The sequence below is a fragment of the Melospiza melodia genome, chromosome 7 (genome assembly GCF_035770615.1).
Source record: "Melospiza melodia melodia isolate bMelMel2 chromosome 7, bMelMel2.pri, whole genome shotgun sequence".
Lineage (NCBI taxonomy): Eukaryota > Metazoa > Chordata > Aves > Passeriformes > Passerellidae > Melospiza > Melospiza melodia.
Window position 1 is genome coordinate 24,724,670 of NC_086200.1, and position 12,364 is coordinate 24,737,033.

The window sequence follows — 12,364 nt, forward strand, 5'->3', positions numbered from 1 at the left end:
CAGCAAACCTTCAGCCACCCTTCCTGCTGCAGACACAGGCACTCCTGGGCCCAGAGCCGCCAGCAGGCCACAGCCCTGCAAAATCCACCTGCACGCTCTCAAGGCCACCACAGCCTTGGCAACTGGGCCAGCTGCATCTGGGCTGCTGCAAGGACAGATCTTGCAGCCTTGCAGCCTCCAAAGGCCCTGGGCTCGGCTTCCCAGCCTGCTTTGCACTGCCCTGAGCCTGCATTGTTCCAGAGACAAAAGCCAAGCCAGGGCATCCTCACCCTGCCCGCATTCCTGCTGCTGCCAGCGGCCACCGGGCCCTGGGCCCGACTCGGGTGACAGCTGCAGGGACAGGGCAGCCTGTGCTGGGCAGGGGGCACGGGGCTTTGGGCCCTGAGGCTGCTGCTGCTGCTGGGGGCCATGAGCCCAAGAGGGCCCCAAGCTCAGCCCCTGCCCGGCCAGCTGCCCCCAAAGCCCCACACTCCCTGAACATCCCCATCACACCTGCCAGGGGAAATACCACGGGCTTCAGGAAAGAAATTCCCCATAGTGACTAAACCAAGGTGTCCAAGGGGAAAGTACACACCAGCTGATATTTACCCACCCTTACAATGGTGGCTGCAGGGCAGGTGAGATCTCCAGGGCCTCTGGCAGGGCCTGCTCTGCACGTGAGCCTGTGCGGCTGCTCCCAGTGGGACACAGCACCAGGCTCAGGCCAGCCCTCAGCCCCTCACAGCTGATCCCAAGGAGCAGGCTCAGAAAGCAGTTTCAGACCACTTCCTCTAGATATTTCAAAGGACTAAATGTCATTCAAGGAAGCCACCTTGCACATTCAGTTTTGGTGTCGTGGCATGAGAAGCCATGAAGGTGCCTCTGAATGTGCACTCAGGGCACTTCCACTGCCATCCCAAAGGGAACACAAAGGACAGGCCTCTGCTTTCAGCACTGCTGAGCTCCTCAATGAAGTCATAAATGAAGTCTCAGGAAGTCGTAGTTTTTTGGAGTTCCAGGGGCCTACCATTGCAACTCCAACACCTCATTAGTGCTATGGCGAACTAAAGTAAGTTGCGGCACCCCTCTAAAGCAATGATCTTGCCCATTGGCTTTTGTGGGGTCATGGGGATTCAGGTAATTTTCATGATATCATGAAGTTTTTTCTTTCCTTCTATGTACTCCCCTAGGTGTTCTCCCCTTTCTTATCCTCTATTGGTCCTAAGTTACTGCATACAAGGTCCTTTTTTCCTGCATATAACACCTTGTGTGCCCAGCCTCATTTTGTCTCCCTCCCTGGACCCTCTCCAGCACAAACCACACTGTTTGGAGTTCCACACAAATGCTCCTCTCTTGCCTCATCCATCATCCATTCAAGCAAGCCTGCTCCCAGCTCTGGGTGTGCACGTCTCTCACACAGGCTGGCTGTGGACATGCCACAACAAGGGGTGCCCAAACAGGGACCTTCTTTGAGAATTCCTGAGAGCGATTCCAGTGACGATTCCACTGTTCCACCGTCACGGGACAGAAGACGCCTTGGGTCAGCCTCCGCCCTGGAGTGAGACCTGAGTTTTATCAGGGCTTGCTGAAGGCAGCGTTGGCACCCTCCTCCAGCAGCAAGAGGGCCGACTCGATGGACAAAGCCCATGGCATATTTTGAAACACCTGCATCCAGAGCCACCAGAGCAGTGAGCTGGGGGACAGCCACCAGCAGTGCAGGATCTTTGGGTCATATTTTAGTCCTGGGGGTGGGCAGCCCTTTACATCAGGGGCAGCTCTAGGTAACAAATTATCCAAAGATGAGAGGGACGTATATGTTCCAGTTAGGGACGTTCTCCTTTCAGAATGGAAGACTTTTACTAAGGGAAGTTTGAAGTCGTTTGTTCATTGGCTGTTTACGGAGCTCCCAGACATTTCTGTTGATTCAGTTCGTCATGTAGCATTTTGGGACTGAGTTAGGGAAAGACTCTATCTTTTGCAAACTCAGGGAGTGATAAGAGTCGCAACATTTTCCACAATTTTTCACATGTTTTATGGAGTTTTCTCAAGGGTTCAAAGTTCTAATATTCAACCCAGACTTTCAGTTCTGCCCCCTGCATTCCTGAACCCACTGACACCATTAGGATGAGAGACAGAAACTGCTGTAAAGCACAGACAAGCCACCTGCTGTCTGCCATCTCCCCTCCTTCTCTACCCCCTGCCCACGTCTGTACTGATCACACTGGCCTGGATTCTAGCCTAACCCCTTCTCCAGTACCTCTCGTCCCTGGATCCCCATCAGGTAGCTCACAAAATGGAGTCCCTCCTCTGGAGGGGGTTGTCAATGTCAAACTCCCTCCCACCCCCAGCTCTCTCATCAAATCCTCCCCCTGTGTTGGATCCCAGCTCTGCGTCAGGAACCACCCCTGCATTGGGATCCAGCGCTTCCTTGCCTACTCCCGCTGCCCTACCCCCTCCAACTCAGCCCCTTGCGGATCCCACACTGTCGGAGCCGGAGGTGTGAGGGGCGGTACCCGGAAGGCCGCCATCTTGGCTACCAGAGGCCCACACCACCGGGCCTGGCCAGTCACCCCAAGGCCCCGCTCCTCTGCCAGAGACCAAGTTCCCTCTTCTGGAGAGGAGAGGGAAGGGTCATCCCACCTTCAGCATGAGCCTGAGGATTCTTGGCAGAGGATGTGGAAGCTGGCGACAGAAGAGGGGAACTGGGAATTGGTAGCTAAAATACAAGCAGCACCGGTGCAGAAGCAGAGGGGGACTAAGCCCCATTTGGAAGTTCTCATACATGGGAGATGAAAGACCTTTAGAAAGCAGCGAAAGACCATGGGAGGGGCTTGCCCTATATTAATCATTTGTTAAATACCATCTATACAATACATGTGTTGGTGCCCCACAATTTGTGCCACTTTATGCGCATCCTACTTTCTCCCACTGAAATTATTCTGTGGGAAGGAATGGGGAAAAAACTACTACAACAACTATTAAAAGACTATGCTAGAGAAGAGGGGCGGGCACACCTAACACTAGACCATCTAGCCAGGGAGGAAGATTTCACTAAACCTCATTCAATAGACCTTCCTGGAGCTCTGTTAGAAGAGACCTGCAGGGACCTGGGAAATCCCTTCTAAAATTTATTGATCACCTTACACAAGCAATAGAGAAGAAAGTTGAACATCCAAAAGCCAGGAAGGTACTGCTTACTAAACTTGCTGAAACAAATGCTAAAAACACCTTTAAAGACATTTTACCTTCTCTACCCCTCAACAGAAAGCCTACCATTGCACAAATGGTCGCGGCATGCACCATTAGGCCATCCTTATACTGTAATGCTACCCGACATAATGCTTCCTGTCACGGTGTAGTAGAGGTGCTAGTAGCCTCCCTGGTTATTCCCTGACATACACATGAAAAAGGACCTGGCTTTAAGTGTAGGGAGATGGGGCATTTTCAACAGAATTATAAAAATACAGGCTATTACCAGGCACCTTCTAGGTGTCACAGCCACTGTCCTCACGGCCCCCCTCGTCCACATGCTTTCCAACACCAGCAAAACCGGTGGCCTGCGGGAAACCCCACACAGACACAGAAAGGCCCCGCGCAATGACACCAAATGCGAGGCGGTTCTGCCCTTCTCTCCCCAACATCGTGGAGAACCAGCACAGCGGCCTTCTCAGATCCAGCGGGACAGCTCGATTGCTGCACAAAACTCGACAGAAGGCAGCTCTGCCCTGGAACCTAAAGGCAGCTGGTAAGCGCCTTTTCAATTCCAATCCACGCTATTTATGTTCACCATATTCCCACAGGCAAATACAGGCCTGAAGGACGGCCCAAAGACATTTTGATTTAAACCATAACCGGGAAAGGGATGCAGACACTCACTCTACCACCTGAGGTACTCGCCTTGACCTCTTTGGAGGAGATAACTGTCCAGGCTCTATGCTTAGTCCCTTTTCATTGCAAAAGGAACAGTTATAGCCAGAGCCTACCTCCTACTTGACACGATCACCACACCAGCTGATCCCATGTTGATGTGGGCACAGACAACAGGCAGAAATAGACCCATTCCAAAGTGTGCTTTGTCATGTAAAGGGAGAAAGAGATGTCTTTCAGGACTATTAGATACAAGAGCTGATGACACCATAATTTCCTGCTCTGTTTGGCTAAAAAACGGCCTCTGGTTCCAGCTGCTGGGGTAATTATTAGCTACCAGGGGAGCCACTACCAGCTTCTGGAGTCACAGTATCAGCTGCATGGAAGGTCCTGAGGGCACAGTTGCTACAGTAAGATCATTCGTCGCCCGGGCACCAATAACAATTTGAGGAAAAGACCTGTTGTCCCAAAGCGGGACAAGGCTAGAGATCCTATCAACACCTCAGGATTTCTAGACGGGGCCACAGAGCAGCGCGCCACACTTCAGTCAACCTGGAAGACCAACGACCCCATATGGGTGGATCAGTGGCCCCTCCCAGGCAGAAAGTTAAAGGCCCTGCAGTCCCACGTGCAGGAGCAGCTGCCTGTGGGCCACATTGTACCATCTACTAGCCCCTGCAATGTGCCTGTCATTACCATATGAAAGCCTGGCAAAGACAAGAGGTGGCTGCTGCAGGACCTCAGGAAAATCAACGATGTCACTGAGGACATGGGTGCCCTCCAGTCCAGCCTGCCCTCAGCCTCCATGTTACCTCGAGATTGCCGATGGTGCACCATGCCGTAGTTGTGGGTAGCATCTTTTGGAGTCCTCCTATTTTTCGGATACCTTGTTCGACATTTAGGCTGTGATTGATGGAGCCTGAGCACAGGAAGAGCATTGCTTTGAAGATTGCACGGGTTGAGATGTAAAGAAAGGCTAGTTCAGGGTGGTTTAGTCCAATTGTCATTTTATTTCACAGTTATTGGCAGAGGGTTGTTATAGATCTTAATGACTACTTTTTTGATGCCCCCATGCTTCCAAATGACATCCCCTGGTTTGCCTTGTCCGCCCCTAAACCACCAAACACCTTTACAGAGGTACCAGTGGACTGCATTGCCTCAAACAAAGAAGAGTAGCTCAACTATTTGGCAATGGCTTTGAGCCCAAAATCTCTCGCCCAGATGGAAAAGACATCCTAATGCTATCGTTTTTCGTTACATGGACGATACAGTCATTTGTGCAGATGCTCAAATCATTTTGGACGTTGCAGTACAAGATGTCATCACTGTGGTACAGCAGAAGGGTTTTGAGATTGCAGCAGATAAAGTTCAAAAGACAGACCCCTGGAAGTTCCTCGGCCTAAAAAGCACAGAGAGAACCATCACACCCCAAACACTGTACATCAAGGACAACCCAAAAACTCTGCAAGAACTCCAAATGCTCTGTGGAACAATCAGTTGGGTACGTTCACTCCTGGCAATCACCACAGAAGATCTCATGCCACTGTTCCTGCTCTGTAAAGGCAGAGAAGGACTTGATTCCCCTGATCACTGACACCAGAGGCAGAAGCAGCTGTACAAAAGGTCTTCTGGGTGATTCAAACTAAACAGGCACACAGATACCACCCTAATTTTCCTTTCTCCCTGGCAAACCTTGGTGTAAGTCCAAAATTCCATACATTATTGTTTCAGTGGGACTATACTATCTCAGGTGCCCTGATAATAATTGAATGCGTTTTCAGAGCACACCAACCTACTAAAACAATAACAACCCAACAGAAAGTTATTGCAGAACTAGTGCAGGAAACCTAGAGAGCGTCTGTGCTCCCTTGCAGGAATAGACCTTGTGAATATTTACTTACTTCGCACTCAAGAGCACCTCAATTGCCTACTTCAAACATCTGAACCACCGCAATACACCTTAGATCATTTTTACACATATTAGGATCAGCCATCAATTCTACCACCAAAATATTCCTGTGCTGCTCAGGATGTTCAAAATTACCCCACACCCGGCAAGATCCATTGTAGCCACCTGCCCAAATTGTCAGGAACATGGCCTTGCTTCTGTCACAGCAGGAGTCAGTCCAAGAGGACTAGAGAGTCTCCACATCTGGCAATCAGACATCACACACTAAACTCCTTTGGACAGACTAAAATACATCCACGTCTCAATCGACGCCTTTACCAGTGTGATTTTTGGCTCTGTCCATGCTGCAGAAAAATCAGAAGATGCTATAAAACATTACTTTTTTGTTTTTTCCACCTTAGCACTTCCACAGGAAATTTACACTGATAATGCACTTGCTTATACCTTGCACTGATTCAAACAAGGGGCTTTCTGACCACTGGGGTATAAAACATGTCACAGGCATACCACACTCCACCACAGGACAGTCCATAGCTGAGAGGGCCAACTGAGCCATCGAAAGGATCTTTGATCAACTGAGAGGGGTAATCCAGATATTATCTCCCATTGAGACACTGGCCAAGGCCTTTTATGTACTCAACTTTTTGAACAACTCATTTATGGAGACAACTCCCCCAGTCATCATGCAGTTTACTAATTCAACTGCAGCCCAATTAAAAGACCAGCCACCTGTGTCAATCAAAGAACCTGAATCTAAACAATTTATGGACACCTACCCATTAATTACTTGGGGAAGAGAAGATGCCCTTGTCTCTACAGCAACACTCCTAAGATCGATCCCAGCAAAATACATAAAAACTCTTTCTGGGAACGGTGAGGCTAACACCAGAGCCACCATCAGAAGAAGAGAATGGAAGCCTAAGAGAGACAGCAGCAGCCTGGGAAAGAAGAAAAAGAAGGACAGAAGAAGATCTCCTAAGCAGCGTTGACCACACACACCAAGACCAAGATAGCTCAGACACCACTAACCAGGATATATGAATTAACATTTGTAAAAGCTATATTTTAGCATTGATATAAGATTCTTCTAATAAGCTGTTTTCACACCCTTGGCTTATGGAACAGAAAGTTTAGTGGGACCTGAACTTATGTTTCATCTTCTACTCACTTTATCTGTTTACTTTTAGCCCAAACAAGCCTCCAGATACTAAATGAGCCCAAGTCAGACAATGCTGCTGTTGGTTGCTGCTGACATAGAGAACTGGATGCTCCTCACTGAGCCGCATGCCTTCAGCTGGCTGCTTCCACAGACAAGCCACAATTTCTTGTCCACGGCCATGGCTGTCAGACACTACAAGGCATGTGTTTTTTCAACCTGCTGTCACATAGGGAGTCAGTATATCAGGGCATCCAGCTGCTAAAAATCAAGGAAAGAAGATGCAGATGGAGGGCAACTACAACTGGTTCACTGGACTTTTCAAACACTGGGGGATAAAAGGCTGACTTTCTTGTTTAGTTAAGACTGTTTTGTGGACTTTGTTTATCGTATTCATTGTGTTGGTTATTTTATCCATTATGCTAAATGCCTGCAAAACTCTATGGCTGAAGCCTTCTTTATAGACAACAAAAAGGGGAAGTTCTGGGGGCCGAGGGGCCGACTGTTGGAGCTGTAATACCTCAGGGCAAAGTGACCAAGGTAAAAGAGAGACATCGCTCTGAATGCAATGGTCTCGCCCATGGGCATTTGCAGGCTCATGGTGATGCAGCACGTTTTGTTGGTATCACCCAGTTAAACTGCAGTATTTTTCTTATATGTACTGACTCGAGAATGTTCTCCCCTCTCTTGTACCATTTTGGACCTGGCTTACTGCAATGCTACCCCGATTTCTCTCCGTCATTTTCCTGCTGTGTGCACAGCCCCATTTTGTCTCCCTTCCTGGACCCTCTTCATTGCAATCCACTGAAGTGTTTGCAGATCCCCACAAAGATCCCTCTCTCACCTCGTTCACCAGCAGTTTAAGCAAGCATGCTCCCAGCTCTGGGAGTGCAGGTCACTCAAAGAGGCTGGCTGTGGACAGGCTGAAACACAGGAACTGAGTGCAACAGGGAGCCTGGCCTCTAATAAAAGGCATGAAACCCACAGCACACCCAACGCAAAACCTTGCATGTCTCTTCTTTATCCTCCTTCTCTCAGTCCTCATGCCACTTTCCCCACTTTGTCTGACTGGGTACTTGGCTTCTCTCTCTCCTCTCTGCAGGTTCAGCTACACGTGTGACCCTGCAGGAACAGCCTGACCCAGGGAAGTGGGAGAGCACTCTTGGTCAGGAACTGTAGTGACAGGACGCAGAGGAATGCGATCAAACTGCAAGAGGGGGAAGAGATTTGATGATGGGAAGAAGTTCTTTACTCTCAGGGGGCTTATCCCTGACACAGGGACCTGTGCAGAGAGGCTGTGGATGCCCCATCCCCAGCAACATCCAAGGACAGGTGGGATAAGGGGCCGCAGCAACCTGCTCTGCTGGGAGCTTGCTCACCTTGGAACCACATCACTTTAAGGGTCCCTTCCAAGCCAAACCATTCAAGGATTGGATCATTCTGCCATCCCCATCTCCCCCTGCACAGCACCCCTGAATATTCAGTGACATCACAGCTCCAAAAGGGTTCCAGGTGGAACGTCCAGGACCTGGAAACGAGCACAGCAGACACTGCAACGGCTGCCAAGGGTCAGTTGCTGCTCACCCTGCGCTCTGACCCTCAGTGCTGAGCTGCTGCTGCTGCCTGGGCTTTTCCTGACGCCTGCTCTGGAGCGCCAATCCCGCAGGATGTGCTCTGCTGTGCCCGTGGAGGTACAGTGCCATGCCAGGCAGGGGGCACCCGGCTTGGGCTGGGTGCAGCCATGTGGGAATGGATGGTGTGGGACAGAAAGCCCACTGGGAGGTGGTGCTTCCCCTTGCAGACTGAGAGAGACACTGTGGAGGCGATGGATGTGGACCAGGGCCTGGAAGAGGATGACATGATGGAGGTGGACTCCTCCTCTACTTCCATGTCCTCCACTGTTGAGGACATGGAAGTAGAGGTGGAGGACAACACTGAAGAAATGGAAGTGGATGAGGAAGATGACACGGAAGAGATGCAAGTTGATGAGGAGTATGAGGAGGAGCCCATGGTCCTTGGATGAAGATGGTGCCCCACAGGTAAGACAGGCAGATGCTTCCCACGCCCTGCCCACACACACACTGGGTCCCCTGACGCCAGCCCTGCCAGCCCCGGCCCAGCCCCTGGGGCCCAGCTGCCAGCCCTGCTGGGCCCAGTGCTGCCAACTGACTCCAGCTCTGCTCCTTCCTTTCTTCCAGGACTCATTCACATCATGGTACTGATGCCATGCCGTTGTAAATACGTTATAAAGATTAGAAGTTTCCTGTAAATACATTCACTATGTTTGAAGTTTCCTGTAAATACGTTTTGAAGATTGTTGGCCCATCGGATCCCATGTAAATATGTTCTGTATATTACTGTTGATGTTGTTATAACGCTTGTTATAACGAAACATGTTCTGTAAATCCTACATTTGCCGATCTTCGGCAAATAAATACTGTTTCTTTTAAAAACCTGACTTCTCTTGGCCATTCCTTGGGGCATAGGCAGCCTTTGCACACTTGTGGGTTCCACTTGTTCCGCATTCCCGGGGCTGGAGCTCCCTGGCACGGCCACCCCGGGGCTGGGGCTCCCTGTGCACAGGGGCTCCCACTGACACCACTCCTGGCCCTGGGCACTGCTGCTCTTCCTGGCCTGGGGCACAGCGCTGTCCCCAAGAGCTCAGCTCTCACCAGCTCTCACACAGGGGGCTCTCACAGCACTGGCCCCTGCAGCCATGCCACCAAAGCAGCCAGCAAACCTTCAGCCACCCTTCCTGCTGCAGCCACAGGCACTCCTGGGCCCAGAGCCGCCAGCAGGCCACAGCCCTGCAAAATCCACCTGCACACTCTCAAGCCCACCACAGCCTTGGCAACTGGGCCAGCTACATCTGGGCTGCTGCAGGGGCTGATCTTTAAGCCTTGGTGCCTCCAAAGGCCCTGGGCTCTGCTTCCCACCCTGCTCTGCACAGCCCTGAGCCCGTATTGTTCCAGAGACAAAAGCCAAGCCAGGGCATCCTCACCCTGCCCGCATTCCTGCTGCTGCAAGCGGCCACCGGGCCCTGGGCCCGACTCGGGTGACAGCTGCAGGGACAGGGCAGCCTGTGCTGGGCAGGGGGCACGGGGCTGTGGGCCCTGGGGCTGCTGCTGGGGACCATGGTCCCAGAGGGCCCCGAGCTCAGCCCCTGCCCGGCCAGCTGCCCCCATGGCCCCACACTCCCTCAGCATCCCCATCACACCTGCCAGGGGGAAATCCCACGGGCTTCAGGAAAGAAATTCCCCATAGTGACTAAACCAAGGGGTCCAAGGGGAAAGTCAGCACCAGCTGATGTTTACAGCACCTTGACACAGGTGGCTGCAGGACAGGTGAGATCTCCAGGGCCTTTGGCAGTGCCTGCTCTGCACGTGAGCCTGTGCGGCTGCTCCCAGTGGGACACAGCTCAGGCCAGCCCTCAGCCCCTCACAGTTGATACCAAGGAGCAGGCTCAGAAAGCAGTTTCAGATCACTTCCTGTAGATATTTCAAAGGTCTAAATGTCATTCAAAAACCCAAACTCTAGATCTATTTTTGGCGTTGTGGCATGAGAAGCCATGAAGGTGCCTCTGAATGTGCACTCAGGGCACTTCCACTGCCATCCCAAAGGTAACACAAAGGACAGGCCTCAGCTTTCAGCACTGCTGAGCTCCTCACCCTGCAATGAAGTCTGAGGCAGAGGCAATGTTTTGCAGGCCGGGGGGCCTATCACTGGAATAGTAATACCTCATGACAATCATATAGATTTAAAGTAAGGTGAATAACCCCTCTGAATACAATGATCTTGCTCAATGTCTTTTGCGGGATCGTGCAGATTCAGCACATTTCTTGGTATCATGAACTTCCTTCTTTCCTTATATATACTCCCCTAGGATGTTCTCCCCTCCCTTAACCTCTATTAGTCCTGAATTACTGCATACAAGGTCCTTTTCCCCACCCTGAAAATCCTTGTGTGCCCACCCCCACTTTGTCTCCCTCCCTGGACCCGCTCCAGCGCATTCCACAGTATTTGCTGTTTCACACATAGATCCCTCTCTTGCCTCATCCATCATGCATTCCAGCAAGCCTGCTCCTAGCTCTGGGAGTGCACATCTCTCACAGTGTCTGGCTGTGGACATGCCACAAGGGCTGCCCAAACAGGGACCTTCTTTGAGAATTCCTGAGAGCCACTCCAGTGAGGATTCGGCTCTTCCACCGTCACGGGACAGAAGACGCCTCGGGTCAGCCACCGCTCTGGAGTGGGACCTGAGTTTTATCAGGGTTTGCTGAAGGCAGCATCAGCACCCTCCAGCAGCAACAGGGCTGGCTCAGCTGCTGAAGCCCAGGGGACATTTTGAACCGTCTGCATCCAGAGCCACCAGAGCAGTGAGTTGGAGGACAGCCGCCTGCAGTGCAGGATCCTTGGGAGATATTTCAGTCCTGTGGGTGGGCCACCCTTTACATCAGGGGCAGCTCTGGGTAACAAATTATCCAATCCTTAGAGGGATACATATCTTCCAGTTAGGGAGGCTCTCCTTTCAGAGTGGAAGACTTTTACTAAAGGAAGTTGGAAGCCTATTGTTCATTGGCTTTTTAATGAGTTCACAGACATGTCTGTTGATTCAGTTGGTCATGTAGCATTTTGGGACTCAGGGAAAGACTCTACCTTTTGTAAACTCAGGGAGTGATAAGAGTCGCAACATTTTACCCAAATTTTCATATGATCTATAGAGTTTTCTCAAGGGTTCAAAGTTCTAATATTCAACCCAGACTTTCTGTTCTGCCCCCCACATTCCTGACCCCACTGATACCATTAGGATGAGAGACAGAAACTGCTGTAAAGCACAGACAAGCCACCTGCTGTCTGCCATCTCCCCTCATTCTCTACCCCCTGCCCACGTCTGTACTGATCACACAGGCCTGGATTCTAGCCTAACCCCTTCTCCAGTACCTCTCCTCTCTGGATCACCCTCAGGTAGCTCACAAAATGTAGTCCCTCCTATGGAGGGGGTGTTCAATGTCAAACACCCTCCCACCCCCGGCTCTTTTATCGTGTCCTGCCCTTATGTTGGGTCCCAGCTCTGTGTCAGGTACCACCCCTGCATTGGGTTCCAGCGCTTCCTTGCCTACTCCCGCTGCCCTACCCCCTCCAACTCAGCCCCTTGCGGATCCCACACTGTCGGAGCCGGAGGTGTGAGGGGCGGTACCCGGAAGGCCGCCATCTTGGCTACCAGAGGCCCACACCACCGGGCCTGGCCAGTCACCCCAAGGCCCCGCTCCTCTGCCAGAGACCAAGTTCCCTCTTCTGGAGAGGAGAGGGAAGGTTCATCGCACCTGGAGGATGAGCCTGAGGATTCTTGGCAGTGGATGGAGAAGCTCGCGGCTGAAGAGGGGGACTGGGAATTGGTAGCTAAAATACAAGCAGCACCGGTGCAGTACCAGAGGGGGGCTAACCCCTGATGG